Source organism: Cupressus sempervirens, chromosome 5 (genome assembly GCF_028749045.1).
Source record: "Cupressus sempervirens isolate cs-2001-9-10 chromosome 5, ASM2874904v1, whole genome shotgun sequence".
Lineage (NCBI taxonomy): Eukaryota > Viridiplantae > Streptophyta > Pinopsida > Cupressales > Cupressaceae > Cupressus > Cupressus sempervirens.
In genome coordinates this window covers 461,891,933-461,909,154 of record NC_143122.1, presented here as the reverse complement: position 1 = coordinate 461,909,154, position 17,222 = coordinate 461,891,933, and the positions used below count along the sequence as shown (strand labels likewise).

Here is a 17,222-nt window from a genome sequence, read left to right as displayed (position 1 = left end):
ATATTTGGATTCAAGTATGAGGAAATTTGTATCAATCAATTCATTAAATATCATTTGAATAAAAAGAAGATTTTAAGAGATTCAAGAGCATAATTATAAGCCAAATTTATGGAAGACCTAAATCAGACCTAAGTGAACAGACATGTGAAGGCTTATTTTGAATATGACAAGTAGATCTAAGGTAGAATTTTTATGAGGGTATATTCCAAGTTTAGAGCATTTACTAAAAAACACTATTTCAAATCTTAGTGGATTATTCATAAGTACAAGGCATATTTGTTGAAGACCTTGAAGGAGATCTAAGGAAAATCTACCTACATTATAAACACTTTGCATTTCAAAGGTCAGTTCCTTTTGTATTGTAGGATTTGAGGTTGGTGTCTCTTATTGATTTAGCCTACAAATTTGTTTGAAGTTATATACATATAGACATATATGTGTGTGTGTACACACACACACAATTCACCTACAAGGATTTCCATGCTAAATAGTATATGCATCTTGTCTTCTTTTGTTAGACATCAACTATGTGAATGCTTTCTACATTGCTCTCAGTTGACGAAATATATATAATAAAATATCCAGGTTTCTATGCCAAACTAACTCCAATGTGGACAAATATCTAATAATTGGAATTTAAACTAAGCAAGAACTATATGTTCAAGGAACCAAAAGATGACTACAATGAGACTATTACAAGTGAAAAAACTTTAGTCTCGTTAAAGAGATTTGGGATGTGTGTTTGAAGACTTAACAAATTTGAGCTTCACTTGGTTTCAAGAATACTATAATATTCTCTACTTAACAAGGCCAACCATGTGAAGGTGGAAGCTCATTTGGCCTCACCCCCCTCCCCCTAACATCAATCTAAAGTACCCATTATCATCTAATTACATACTTCATTTGTTCATTCATCCATTTATGAACTATAACATTCAATCAATACAATCACATAACATTCATTAATATGATATAAAATTCATTAATACAAAATACTAATCAAAACTTCATTAACACATAGCAATATTCATTAACATAAAATAAAAAATCTGTATTAATACGCATCATTCATACATAATTACTTAAAACAAAGTTCTTTCATTATCTAACAAGGTTTATCAAAGAAGATTTTTAAAACATCATTTCATTTTTTTGTTTTTTTGAGCTCTCTTAAGAAAAGTGCTCATAGGGACATCCATATCTACTTCATTCTACTCCTCTTTTGGCACACGTAATGTCAAATTATGATGGCTCCTTCTCTTTGGAGGAGCAAGAGGTTGTTGCACTAAAGGGGGCTCTATTGCAAGAACAAATGAATGCAATATATTGGCATACTCTTTTTCTTTTTCTAACTATTACAAGTTTGTAATTAAGTACAAGTAGAACATAAAATGCATTTTTCTTACCTAAAAATGCCACATCATGTACATTAACATTTTGATTTGCCACCACTTCAACATGTTGAACACTTGGAACATGGTTCAGTCCTTTAGCATGATGTTCAACATGCTTTGAAATATTCAAAAAAAGGATACATGTCAAATTCCAATTGAAGAAGTTAAATTGTATTCATAATTGCATAATTAATTTCCAATAGGAAATTAATACCTCCACCACTATAATGCACATCATGGCCTTTTTTAGGAGTAGGTTCTGTGGTAGGATATGAAGGCTGCAGTAAAATGTTATGCACATTGTTATGTAGTCAATTTACATTTAAAACTAATATCAAAAAAGAATCTTCTCAACTATTTAATTTTATTTACTTTTCATCTGACCAATTTACCTGTGAGATATCATTTGGTGCATTGGATTCTTGGGCAAGGCTTACAAATTCTTCATGTAGGCATGCAACCACAACTTTATAGCCTTCCTTCAAGGAAATTTTTCTATCTTCATCTATGACCTCCACATTGAAATTTGTGCCCTGTGCTTTTATCTTGATAACATCAATTTTCCATGTATGGTTTCATTAAACAAACCTGTTTGCAACATTATATTAAAAAAAAAAACAAAATTCATTGCTCTACTTACAAGTCGAGACTGCAGATTCATATAGCCACCAGAGCCAAGTTTGTGTTGGCCAAACTTTTCTATTCTTGCTTTTGTAGCGATGGATGTGTCCTACAATCTATGAACAATTTCAAACATCTTAGATTATATATTTACAAATATCAATAATTAGTGCATGATTACAATGTACTTAATACTATAATTACATACCTCTTTTTGCCCTATGCTGCTTCATTATCTCTATCTTCACATAGCCTTTTCTCCTTTGCATCTTCTATTATTTCATTCCACTCCATCGGTGGAATCATAGGAGGATGGTCATACTTTGGTTTATCCTTAAGACCCCTTCTATATTGATCCCTCACAATCTTTATATGCTTTGTTGCTCTTTTCAGAAGTAGGCTAGTGTCAAAAATGTTTTTCCCAAATTTCTCCTCAATGGATGCAATTAGCTAATTTTCTAATTCCCCAGCTTGTAAATTCCACCTTTTTAAAAACAAATAGATTGTTAGATCAATAAGTTTAATATATTACAATAAATAGAAGAAAAGAAAAATTATGTAGCAATGATATGAAACTATGTACCTTTTATGTATGGTGGGTCCAAACAGTCTCAATGTCATATGAAAAAGATGTTCAAAGAAAGCATTATTACCTACAAAAATATAAAGGATTTATTTGTCCAAAATCAGTAATGTAAAAGTAAACTAAATTTACACTTTAAATAATATCAATTTTAAAGCACCTAGAAGCTTTTGTTCTCTTAATGAAAACATAGTTTTCTTATTCAGCAATAATCTCCCTTCATACGAACTAGTACTAATCACACGAACTACTCCAAGAAATGGATCAGCTTTAGTAGTACTATTCTCTGTTGCTCTATCAATTGAAACATCATAACAATTAAATGACAATTTTTGTACTGCTCTCTATTGGTCTACCTCCCTGCCTATGTCCATGTCTCTCTATGTATGGCTATATATATATATGTATGTATGTATGTATGTATGTATGTATGTATGTATGTATGTATGTATGTATGTATGTATGCATGGTGTGTGTATGCATGTGTTTGTGTGTATGCAAGCTTTTGTAGACATCATTTAAGCACTAATATTCTACTTCATTGTTCATCAACTTGTAGAAAGACATTACAAAATATAGCACATTACAAAATATAGAAAATCAAGGTTTTACTAGTTCTACTGGGCATAGACGATGATGTTTGCATGGTCCTTGTTGCCGAAAATGCAGTAGACAATAGTGGACCACCAACCAAAGAAGGAGTCCACACTTCATCATGAGCTAAAGAATAGAATATTGTTACCAAAGACATTTTCAATGGATAAAGATCAAATGGGATACTAGCGAGAAACATCAACAAAAAAAATATGTAAGTGTTATAATCTTGATCAAAACAAACAAAGTGTTACTTACACGAAGGTACTGTGAAACAACCCTGACCATGTTCAGCATGTGATGTCACAACTGGCACATATGTCTATACAGGAACACATAAAATTAGAGATTATGATCCATAAGATACTATAAAATATTAATATCTATTGAACTTCTATTACTGCTTTAGTCAAATTACTGGTTACTTTCAAAGATTGGATTCTACGGTCCAATTCTATTCTCACTGCCTCTTTCTCCTCACTTCTATCACCCTTGATGATAATTTGAACAATCTCATCAGTGTATCTTTGTGTAATTTTTTGGGTGATGAATAGAGGATTAGTACTAAGGCCAATGTCATGTAGATATGATGCCCGTATTTCAAATTGCATTTGATCAACGATCATTGTAGCTTTTTTGTATCATTTGTGACATCAAATATTCGTGTACTTTCATCAAAATAAATCCAAAGCCATAAAGAAAAGAACATAATAATAGTAAACTTTTTTCTATAGTAACGTTAAAATTTACAATAATTAATGTTTACCTCTACTGAAGGTGTCTGGCATGGTGCATCCATATCGCCCTATGAAAAAAATTAGTAAGTCTTAGAAATCAACAACAAAATTAAAGTAATAGACTTATCAAAAAAAATATTAATAATAAAGTAGATTGTATATGTAAATCATTTCTCTTAAGTTAAAAATTTAGCATAACTAATGTTTATATCTAAAAAAATATTTGACATGTTCTACTTAATGTTTATATATGCATATATGGTTTGGAAAGAAATATTTGGTCATACAAGGCCCCATCATAGTTGACATTGATCGTACCTGAAGATTTCATTGATCATCATCATCATCATCATCATCATCATCATCACCATTATTGTACTTGTCACTTTGATCGCCGTTGTCACCACCACCATCTTCATCACCATCATCATCCTCTTGATCACTATCATCATCATGACCATCATCGCCATGATCATCACCATCTTCATCACCATGATTATGATCATCATCAGCATCATCATCATCATTATCACCATTATCATCAGCATGACCAAAATCATCACCATCTTCTTCTTCTTCATCACTGGGTAAGTGTTGTTCCTGATAATCATTTACTTCCTCTTGTGCTTCTTCAATATCTTCTTCTTCAATCACATTATACTTTACCAGCCTTCCTCTTGGGTCATGTCTAATAATAAATGACCAACTTGGTTTTTTTGGAATACCAAAGTAAAACACTTGCTCACATTGACTTGGAAGAACATAGGGTTCATCTCTGACTGGCTCAAATGACCTTGTATTAATCATAGTAAATCCACTATCGTGTTCAATAACAGTCCTATCGGGATCATTTCAATTCAATCATAACTTAAACCATTTGACAACAAATAGAACTATTTTGAATGAATTAAAGTCACACTCAAGTATATCATCCAAAATGTCATAGTATCAATTTTCAGATTGTTGAGGATGTATGTCAGTTCTAGATGAAATATTGGTGACTGTGAAGATAGCACTTATCCTAGAATCACATGTTTTCTTTGTTTCATCTAACATTTTTGTGCAAAATTTATAGCCATGGTAGTACATAGCTTTGTGATGTTTGACCTACAATTATTCAAACTTCTTCTTATTGATCTATGAGTTGATATTAAACTTATGTCTCATGATTAGTAATCTTATGCATACCTTTGTATCTCTTAAGCCATATATTAGATCAAGTACCATTGGCATAACATTGGGATCTCCATTATGATGAGCTTCTTTAACCAATGATGCAACACCACCCCATGTTAATGAGCGACCATTTTCTTGAGACTGTTCAATCCACACTATCATCCAATCAAGATTGTTTGCAATATACAAGTGTAGTGCATCCCACTCACGACCAACTATAAAGAAGACAATTATACTAGTTAGAAACAACTTATATATATTGATGATGGTTAAGAATTGTCAAATTACAAAAGAAAACTTATAATTACCTCTCACCCTCTTCAATCTACCTTTCCTCGCCAGGTACTCCCCTCTGAATTTGTCATTATAGTTGGGATCCCAAATGCGATCTACATAGATACCTACTGCAAACTTTGGAAGATATTCACTGATATACACCATGGTCTGGTATATCATATATCCCTCTATCATAGAACCCTTAGGACGTGCTCTTTGTCAAACCAAGCCCATCATAAATTTCAAGTGCCTCTCAACCATCCACATTGATCTAGCTTGTACAGGTCCACACAATTCAATCTCCTCAACTTGATGTATGAGGTAGTGTTCTTGAGCATTGAAAAATGTTAGAGGTAAACACTTTTCCATTTCACACATAAGCTGTGAAATTTTTCTCTTCCAATATTTTATATATTTTTTATCAATTTCTTTAGATGATAACCACCTAAAAGAGATTCAACATGCAAAAACACATAGAGGAGATTTCAAATAAAATTATACAATAAATTTTAGATAAAAAGCTACAAATCTAAGAAAAAACACTCTTCTAACCTCATGTATTTTTCAAGATCATATACAACTTGTTTAATACTATTGTCAAACTATTGTGGAAGGGATAGAGGTAGGACGAACTTCAATCATTAAAAAATGATTATTTCAATATATTATTAAATAATGCAACTAGTACTACATTCAATCTTACAAATATACTGTAAATAGAAAACATGACTTACCTTGAGGAAGGTATGCTAATAATGTGTCTTCAACCTTGGCCCAAAATCACCTTTCTTTGATATAAGAGTGCTTATATTTGCAGCAAATCCTGTTGGAAATTTTGTTTTTTTATGACTTCTTTTAATGCATCACTTTGTTGCTCTGTTAATAACCAAGGAAGGGCACTTGTATTTATGTGATCTCTATTCCTATTTGATTCAATGAAAACTTTTAGTGCATGATTAGATTCATGAATGTTAGTACAAATTTTAGCAATTTGTTCTCTATCACACCTTCCATCCAACACTTTTCATAGTGTCTTTGTTACATTCTTTCCAATATGCATAGCATCAAACAAATGGGCGATTCAGAGATTCTTGTAGTATGGTAACCTACTAAATTGAGTAGGATAACTTTTCATTCCTCTAGGAAGTTGGTCATTGATGCCTTGATAACCTTCATGAGCATTAGTTACATCATTAGTAACTATAAGACAATATCAAAATACAAATTGTAAACTTCAAAGAACAAATTGGACATTACCTTGACGATTTAGTAAATTGTATTCCAACTTTCATAAATAATGTGTCATTCTCCATGGCCTTGATGATGTCTCTTCTTTCCCATTGAAAAGATGTTTTTCAGCAATTCGATACCTATGATTATTGTGGAGAAAGTGTCTAAACTCATCAAACACCTACTTTCCTAAACTTATCGAATGATGACATTTCATCTTCAGACCACAAATTGGACATACAAATTTTTACCTTTGTCTGAAGGCCTAAAAGATCATGTATAATTAGATCATGTACAATTATCATGCACAACTTAAGTATTTGATAGTAATGTGTAAGCACTATAACAGACCAAAAATATGTGATCTTAACAATATAACATACTGTAAAAATGAGTTAGCCCAGGGGCATCATGTATTGTCCATACAAGCATTGCATGGAATTGAAATTGTCGATGTCTTGTCACTCTAGAGATGTCATACATAGTGATGCCATTCTATAACTTCAACAACTCGTCAATTAGGGGCTCAATATACATGTTCATATCTTTAACTTGGTATTTACCTAACAATTGAATGAACATAAACATTACGTAATTATTATAACCATTTTCATGCACTGTTTATAAATTAATTTAGATAACTATAAAATAAAATAATACCTGGCACAATAATTAACAAAATTATGTGCTCCCTCTTTATGGACATCCAAGGAGGAATGTTATTGTTAATAACAAAAATAGGCCATACTGAGTAAAAAGATCTCATATCTCCATATGGATTGACACCGTCCACCACCAGTGAAAATTTTAGATTACGAGGTTCTTTCAAGTGTGACCATGTTTCTTCTATCTCTTTAAATGCAGAACCATTGGTAGGAATTCACATAATGTCATCCTGACTTCTATTGTGTGCATGGTAATCCATAAATTGTGCCAAGTTAGTGCACCTGAATAATTGTTCAAGATGTGGAATAATGGGAATGTACCGAAGAAACTTGTGAGATACTTTTTTTGTTATTTGATCTGACCAATATCTACTAACATGAAAATTAGGACATTCTATTGCAAATTCATGTTGTTTATGATATAGAATGTGATCATTGGGACATGCATGTATTGTCTGATACTTCATTCCAATCTGATCCATAATGTCAGATAATTCTTAGTATGAACGAGGCAAAATTTTTGATAGTGGTAACAAAAACTCACTAATCAACCTACAACAATAAATATGCATTATTAATATAATGAATAATAATTGTATGCTAACATTGAAGATGACAAAAATGACATACCTTAGCATATGTGACATTGCTACATTGGATATACTATTCATAACCCTTAAGTTCACCAAGAACACTATAGCTGATAGTAGAGTTGTTTGGGAGCCTGGGTATAAGGGCTCGTGTGCCTTCTCAAGTAAAGGTATATCAAGACCATATTCATCATTATTATCAAATTCTCTAGTACCATCATTGTGAGCCTCTTCATCACTTGCCCCAATACCATCTTCTTCAATCATGTCCTCTGGCACATTATCATCTTCTTCCATGGGAGTGTTATCCTTAGCTTGGATATTCACACCTCCATGTTCCTCCAATAGGAAATCCACATTCAGCAATGGATGAAAATCGTGCCCCCCTTCAACATGACCATATTACCTACAATGACTCTAGGTTGTTGTGGTCAGAATTCTTTGATTCTTTAAACCCTTACACTTTTTGCAAGGACAATAACATTTATCAGGTTTTCTTTGGAACTGAGTCCACAATGTAGCCATTGTCTCATTATTTTCTTCTAGATTCATATTGTCAGGCATGGTCTTTCTTTACAGAAAAATATACCTACAAATAAATTGGACATATTGTGATTAATGTTTATATCTACACATATGGTTTTTGTTAATTAATATTTTCAAATGTAACTAAAATGATTAGGAACAAATCAAAAAGGACCTTCACAGGGTCTTATTACATCAAATATTCTAACATTGTCATGTTGGTTATCTTGAGACCTTAATTTCTTCTCATGCCTTCAACCTTGACCTTGATGCTCCTACATCATTCTCCCAAGGATCAAGGAAAGTTGGATCATCATGGAATTGAGTAGGCAGACCTTTTAAGAAGTTGCAATACTTCAACCTTGTAAGTGTCACATCAATGCAATGGGTACTAAACAAACAATTTAAGTTGATGAGAAATGGTTGTTATGAATTCAAATTTTAAGCATCGCCTCAATGCATTGGGTATTAAACAAAAAATTCAAGCTAATGAGTATGGGTTTTTATGAACCACAACTCATGAAATATGCATTAAGTCCATACTTGTTGTTTACAATGAGTATGGGTTTTTTTTCTAAGAACATACCTGTTGTTTATAGTCAATAAGTTTCTATATCCTCTAAGAAATTTGAAGTAGTGAGCCAAAGTCACATGATTGAAGATGATCATTTTCCCCTCAAAGTACCATCGTTTGATAAATTGTTGCATTGAAATATGATCTAGAAAGGGCCTTTCCACATAGTATGTTGGCACTATTTGGCAATCATCAATCATGTGGTTATTGCAAAGAGGCTAAGGACCAAACATGGAATCATGGAGACAGTGCACGGATGTACAAAGAAAATTTGTTACTCTTTAGCTACTAATCTTGCTTTATGCTTGTCAATTAAAACATTATTTTTAAACTTGATCTTAATACTTTTTATAATCAATGGCTTTCTTTCCAATGTCTATCTCTCGACTCAACACATTTTTTCATTTTTCTTTCCTTCTTGCTTCATCATAAATACTTGGTTCACAAATGCTTATGGTGTTCTTCTTGCTAAGATTATGGAGTGGACAATGTCCTTCAATCTAGATAATCACATGTTTGGCTCAACTTTGTTGGGTAAGTGTGATGATATGTAGTGCACTATAAATTTTCTCTTCAATGAAAGGATTAGCACCTCTAATTTTCAAATTGTGATCAACCAGAACTAGCTAACAATCTAACCTTAAAAATATATTTTATGCCAAATTCCAATCATAGTTAAAGACATTTAGCTATTGGAAAATGGCAAGATTATGTCTTATTTCAGATATGAAATAAATTGGGCAAGAAATGTGGAAGAACGTTAAGTTTTTATCCACCAAAACATGAGTACAATTGTATAAACTGAATGTATTTTTAAAAATAATGTCAATTCCCTTTAAAAGAAATATTTTGCATGCAACTTACTTGCTGAAGATATTTCAAGTTCAGCAACTCTTTAATCATAGGATCCACAATACTTGGAAGCTTTGACCTATCTATTAGTTGTGGCTTGGCCTGCAGCAACAAAAAATTCATTAGTATATGCATCTCTACATTTAAAAAATACATCAAGCAATTCAGGTTAGTTCCAGTCTATAAATTAACTAGCATTTGTTTCTTCTTTAACATATTCAATAATCAAGTACAAGGTTTTTTAGTTTGGAATCTACCCTGATGAGCATTCCCTTACAATCAAATTTACTTACTTTGGTATTGTAGTTTGCATCAAGGAGAAAATTTGATGATTTCAAATCATAGTGAATGATAGATGGATCATAGTGCTCGTACAAATGCTTCTGTTCTCTATAATATTTAGGGCATAATGACTTTAGATTCTATTGTGCTTTCTTTATTTTTACAAAAGAAAAACATGGAGAATCTACTCTTAGCTCAAATCATTATCACTATTGGCTCAAACCATTTTCACTGAAACTAAATGAATAGGCATTAGAAAGGAGATAAAACAAGACATTTATGAATAGGCATTTTCACTATTTTATGCAGAACATTTATGACAAAATTTTATAGAAACAAATTCTAAAATATATTAATGACAGATAAATCTAAACTCAAAAATAGCCCTTTACCTACAAGATTTGAACAGAAATTTAAAAAGTCCAAATTGATCGACATCAAAAACAAGTGAATAAAAGAGATATACCAAGTACAGAGGAAAAGTGATCTATGAAAAGTGATGAGACTTTTGATAAGGTTTTGGGCTAATGAGATTATTGGTCAAAATTTATCAAAACTGAAATGCTACTGAGATAATTGCTGGAAATGTTTTTAAAAGATCTTTGGTTCTATTCTTATATTTATAAATACAATTTTTAATTTGGGCTAAAATTGAATTTCATATTTTCTTAAATTGTGAGCTCCTGTAGCTGCAATTTATGTGTACTGAAAAGAAGAGGGAATATAGTTGAGAATAATCAGAGAGGCCTTTGATTGACCATTTCTATTTGAATTTAGTGTTTCATTGCAATATTCTTTGCACAATGCTGAAAACATAGATTGATAATAATCCAACTATTTCATTGCAATGTTATTTGTGCTCAACATAGCTAGTATTGAAAGGTGGTGAATGAAGATGCACATACCTAAAATGGGGGTTTCCATGATCAATTGAATTGGGAAGAACATGCATTCTCTTAGGCATTGAATATTTTCAATCTGCTCCTAAAGTGTGTGGGCAATAACCAAATTCCTCACAAGCCAAAAAGATCTACACGATATGAGAGAAAGATCATTGGTTTTGTAAGCATCAAGATCATGATTTGAGTCATAAGATGAGAAAGGAGAAAGCCAAATTCCCACACGCTCTACACTAATTTCATCAACAACTACTTCCACAACTTCAAGAGAAAATCTTATTTAATTGTAGAACAATTGATGTAATAAGTGTAATGGGATAGTAACAAAGTTATTTTTGGCCAATTTGGAAATGCTTTAGTGTCTTTTGGTGTGCAGTGTTAACTATTGGCTCCATGGGGGGGTTTAGCTAATCTAGAAGAAATATAGTATCAATGATGGTGATTCCCTATATTAAGTTGCACACAGGATCCTCCAAGTTGGAAATTCTTCAGTGTCTTTTGGTGTGAAGTGTTAACTAGTGTTTCCATTGGGGGGGGGGGGTTAGCTAATCTTGAAGAAATATAGGATCAATGATGGTTATTCCTTGTATTAAGTTGCACACAAGATCCTCCAATTTTCAATTGATTGATTGCAAAAAATAAAATATTGCTCTTTCTATGTATTCAAATAAGGAATTTAGTTGAACCAACCAAGAAATGTATTCAAGAAACACTTGTGTCCTACTTCAAATTCCAAGAGAACTCAACCAATGCTGTTCTCACTTTAGTAGATAGCCCCTTTCACATCCTTCCTTACCTCTCTAATTAGGTAAATACTCACAGAAGTTTCCTATCATGAGAAATAGAGCCATGGGGATTGCATTACTGCCTTAAAATTTAATAATAAACTAGGTGTTCCAACTATTCATATATGTGCTATTGATACAAATTTGGAAATGGTCCTTACTATCAAGATAATTCAAATGGAGATTAGATGTGAACATTGATTATGAAGAAAATGCCTGCCCGAATCAACTCAAAGTAGCAACCTGATAAGGCACAATAAGCTTGTCTCCCAAAGAGGAATAATAGTTAAGGAAATGCAAAGCTTAACTGATTTGATAGCATTGTGGAAGCATTCAGGCCTATTCAAGCTTCTTATAAGGAATCAACTCAAAGCTATTCAAGAAGACAGTATTGTGGAAGATATCGAACTTAAACACCTAAACGAGTCAACCAAAGCCATTCAAAACTGATTTGATACCAAAGAAAAGAGAATCAAAGAATTACCTTGCATGAAACTCCAACTAAATGCTTTTCATACCAAACACCAATGCTATAGAACTATAAAATAAATAAATAGATGAAGAATTTTCAAGTGAAAAGACAAAGCTAAGCAAAACTTATTCCTTGATCATCCTTCAGAATGCATGTATGTGTTGACATGGATTCAAAAGAATTATTTTTTAGTTCTTTGTGATAGTGCATGATGGTAGCTCTAGAATATTAATTATATCAGGCTAAGACTAGCACATAGGCAATTGCAATATTTTGAGTCTAACATATTTAAATGACCAGTGATGCCTATGATTATGGTAGAATTGTCAGTGGATATGTTTTACATCTCCAAAGTAGGTATTTTTTAATGTGTATAACCCCTTACTTTATCTTTGAGCATGATTATTTTTTATGTTTAGATCTTGATATTGTTGTAACCCTATTCTAATAACATACAAAATGTTGAAGCTTGAAAGGAATTTGGAAGTTTTTGGAATCCAAAGTCGGCGCTTTGTTAGTTGTATCTGAATTTGTTAAGGAGTCAAGCCCTTCGACAAAGCTGTAAATCATTTAGGGTATCTCAATAATCATTAAACCTTGTCCAAAAACTATTTTTCCCAAATTTTTAGCAAATTAAATCTAAAGTCTTTTGTAGTCCCAAAATGGGCTCCAAACTATTCAATTTTTTTTAGCAAAATACAAAAAGAAATCAATTGTCAAGACTTGCAGGAGAAATGCGGAGACAAACTTACAGATTATAATGATGGACCGAACCAAAGAAATGAAAGGAATGTCAACTAAAGAAGAACAAAACTATAGGTATTCTAGTCCACCTTCAATCCATGGCATGATTTGAAAACCCTAAGCAAAATAGATGGAACAATAATGTCCAGTATAGCCACAAAAATTGGCACTGAAACAACTAGAAGAGATCCCAACATTAGCAAAGAAAACCATCATCTCTACCCTTACCATATTTTGGCTCATCCACAATGACCATACACAACAGATTCCCAAGTCTTGAGCATCCCTCTCACATTTTTGTACAAGTTTCTCATAACAATGAAGTAGGGCACGAAATTGACTGTTTTACATTTTAACATATGAAGCCCATGTTGGTCAAAATTTTGACCAAAACGGGCATGGATTTTTAAAAAAAAAAGCTATTTCTCCTTGCAAATTCCAACCAATCTAAAACATTTTAATAGATGGTCAAAAATTTTGGTCTAAAATTTTTGGTCCTTATCAAGATTTTAAATCATGTAGTTTCAAATAGGAGTGGTTAAGAATACCCATCTCTCACAAGCCTGAATAATCCACTTAGCACTCACTGCATCTAGGTGATGTTCATAGAAATGAAATGTTATGACTTCTTGAGAGCTCAACTATGACAGTGCTACTCTAATTCAAGTGCAATTAACAAGCCAACTTAGCTTGCTACCTCATTTGAAAAACCTTCATAAAGTGTTGTGTCCTATGAAAAATTGATTATAGAATTTCTCAGATGATTCATTAACAAGTAGGTGGGTTTTCAAGCTTGTAATTTTAAGATTCCTCAAATATCTAGCAATAGCTCAGAAAAAAAATGGAACTTTTGCTGACCATGTATTTATGGTTCAAGTTAGTGGCTCAAAGTTCTATTACCTAAAAAATGAGGCTATTTTATTGGAGATGGGACTCATTAACTGGGCTCTATTAGAACTCACAAGAAGAGGATATGTTCCTTTGAGTACCCTTGATATTGTTTGGACATCTATTCTTGAAAAATGTGGCTTTCAACCCAGGGTAGAGAATACCCAGGTGTTAAGTCCTTTTATGATACAAAATTTGATTGACAAAACAATTTCTATCATTAATAATTTATTATCTTAGTTGTCCCTTTTATATGTTCCAAGGTTCAAGTCATAAATCATTGGAGTTACAAGAAGATTAAAGGTTTAAAGATAAGATGGTGCATTTGAAAATTTGAAACACCATGATACAAATATACTAATTTTGTTTTCAGCAAGTATATTCTATATATGGAACAAACCAGTGTCTAGCAGGAACCTCAGAGATCCCAGTAGGGGGAATGTACATGGATCGCATTGTAGCTGACACACTCTTTCGAATAAAACATGTTGCTTTTTCACATTGCTTTTGCACAGAGGTTGGTGTTGTAGGCTATGCAACAAGGTATGATTGCATTTTTTTTATGGAAGTGTCACTCTCTTGAGTAAATGGAAGTGCACATGTTTTTTGCTATATTAATTTTTATTGCATTACATCAACATTGGAAACTATGATTGCATTAAATAAAAGGTAATCTATTCCATCCAACATACATTTCTTGAAATATGAAAAAACTGTTCAACTAAACAAAATGTCTATAACTTGTATGCACTCCATACTAATAAAAAATGTGGTTTGAGGTTCTTGAAAGGGCCAATGTTTAGATTCAGTATGTTACAAGATACTTATTAATACTGCTTAGGATTGATAATGCTATGTGGAATGGTGTGAAAAATGTTTGGTAAAATCATTATTATCTACATAATGGAGACCATTGAACATGTAAAATCAATAATTTCTTGAGTACTTTGATTTGTATAATACCACATAAAATGTATGGTCAGCTTATATTCTACTAATATCTTGCAACTATGTCAAGTTGAAAACAAATGCATGCTCAAAAGAAACTATATTTCATATTGGAAAATAAAACATGCTTTCAAGTCAGTAAATGTCTATAAACCTCCTTGGTTGAAGGTCTGATCTCTCTTGGCAAGATAGGTTGAGGTCCCTAGTTCTTGTAAGGGACTTGATTCCCTCCTCATGAACCCTTACATGTATACTTTAATGGAGGTTGGTAGTACTTTTGGATGAGTGTCAATAATCTTGTTTTTCAAGTTAAGCTTTGGGATCATTATTTGGGGAGTATATCCCTTTGATGTGTGTATTTCATTGGTCATTAAGGTTGTCAAAAATATTCACTCAATTTCAAGAGTGACCTTTGTTATATTAATACATGTTGTGCTGACTAGTTTTATTATTTTAATTTTTGGCTAAGGTATTTTGTCAGATGACTATACATTTTTAAATGTAATGGTTATGTTTTAATTAACAACTATTGGTCCTTAAAATGGTACTAATTTTGTCACAAAAAGGGCACATTTATGAAAGACCCTCCCTATATCACTTGCATTGTAAATGGAAACCTCTAGAATAAGGCATTAATTGTTATATACTAATGCAATCATTTTGGTTTGAATTGTTATTCTTTTTTTTCTACCATGACTTATTATCTTGTAGTGGGGTAGGATTTTTTATGGTTAGATCATTGTGTGCATGTCATTGTGAGCTCATCCCCCATACATGGTTCCCCCCGTAGCTTCTTTAATGTGTGGACAAAGGCAATGGAAATGGATTCTTAGCCTGTGAAGTGAAACTTCTTGATTCCATTCACTTGCCTCTACTCCACTAGATTAAAATAGTAGTGCTTGGAGGAGAGTGCCAGTGTGTTCTAGATCTCTTATAGTTACATGGCAGGTGCATTCATTGAGTTTGAACCTGATCCTCTCTTGCAATTATAACTAGTTAAATGTGCACAAGGATTTCTTCATTCGTCACTTTCCCTTAACCTGTCTAGATATATGAGTCATTCAATTTTAGGGAAAACAATTATTTTTATAATCAAACATACCTATGTTTTATGCCTTCTTTCTTATTTCTTTATATACTAAGTTGTGCCCACTATCCACAAATATAATATTGGTGATAGATGATCGAGACTCCAAGCCATAATGATGAAAAGATACCATGGTTTCACACTACTTTGTTGTTTGAAATGCTTCATAATTGACAATAATAGATCTGCAAATTATATAGATTCCTTAGCTCCTTCTGGTGAGTGATTAGTGAGCTGAGTTTTTTATGAATTTCTATTGCCTAAAGTATAGCTATTTTTTCTGGGTTGTTTGGGCAGGGGTTTGTACCATGTCCATCAATTCAATAAGGTTGAAATGTTTGTGATATGTCATCCAGAGGAAAGTGAATTATTCCTTGAGGAGCTAATTAGCATTGAGGAAGATCTCTTTTCTTCACTTGGATTACACTTCAACTGAGTTGGAAATCTTTGGCTATTTAATTGATTATACAACATACTTTTTCTATTTTTTTGTTTTACAATTTTTTATTTTTTCTAGGACTCTAGACATGCCTTCTAAAAACTTAGGTGCACTAGCATACCAAAAGTATGATGGGGAGGCATGGATGCCAGGTCTAGGGCAGTATGATGAGGTATACCCTAAACTATAATGCCATTCAGAAAGGACAATATTTGATTGGTAGATAGGAAAAAAATATATGCCTCTACAAATATTTGTGTAATAATTATACAAATTTTCTTATTTTCAGATATCCAGTACATCAAACTACATAGATTACCAAAGTCATCGACTTAATATTTAGTTTTGACTTGTAAATGTAGAATCAACTCTTTCAGTGGTTGTTAAGCCCAAGAAAGGGAAAACCCCATTGCCACCATTGTAGTTTGTACATACGTTAAATGCAACAGCTTGTGCTATACCTAGAATGATTATATCCATTCTTGAAAATTTTCAGTAGGAAGATGGGTCTATAATTGTTCTAGGAGTTTTGAAACCATTCATGGGTGGTGTTGAAGTCATATATCCAAAGTCAAAATAATAAAGCGATTTCCTAGATGTGAAGATAATTTTGTGACAGTTTTTTGAACCATTGTTTCTAAGCAAGACCTTAGATTTAGCTACTAAGTGTATGAAATGTTTTCCACCTCATACATTTTAGTACTCATCTTTCTTGACCTTAGTAATCCTCAAATGGTAGGTTGACTACACATTTATTGGGATAAGTTGTAGGTAGGTGTCTTAAATGCATTTTTGCATTGCTTACTTGATCCCTTGGTAACTTAAAGATCCAAAAAAGTATAAAAGGGTGTTCTTTGAACA

General features: G+C 32.4%; 1 pseudogene; it reads left to right on the top strand.

Annotated features, from left to right (window-relative positions):
* Positions 1–13,866: 13,866 nt before the first annotated feature.
* LOC149556769 (serine--tRNA ligase, chloroplastic/mitochondrial-like) lies at positions 13,867–16,941 on the top strand (annotated as a pseudogene).
* Positions 16,942–17,222: the final 281 nt, after the last annotated feature.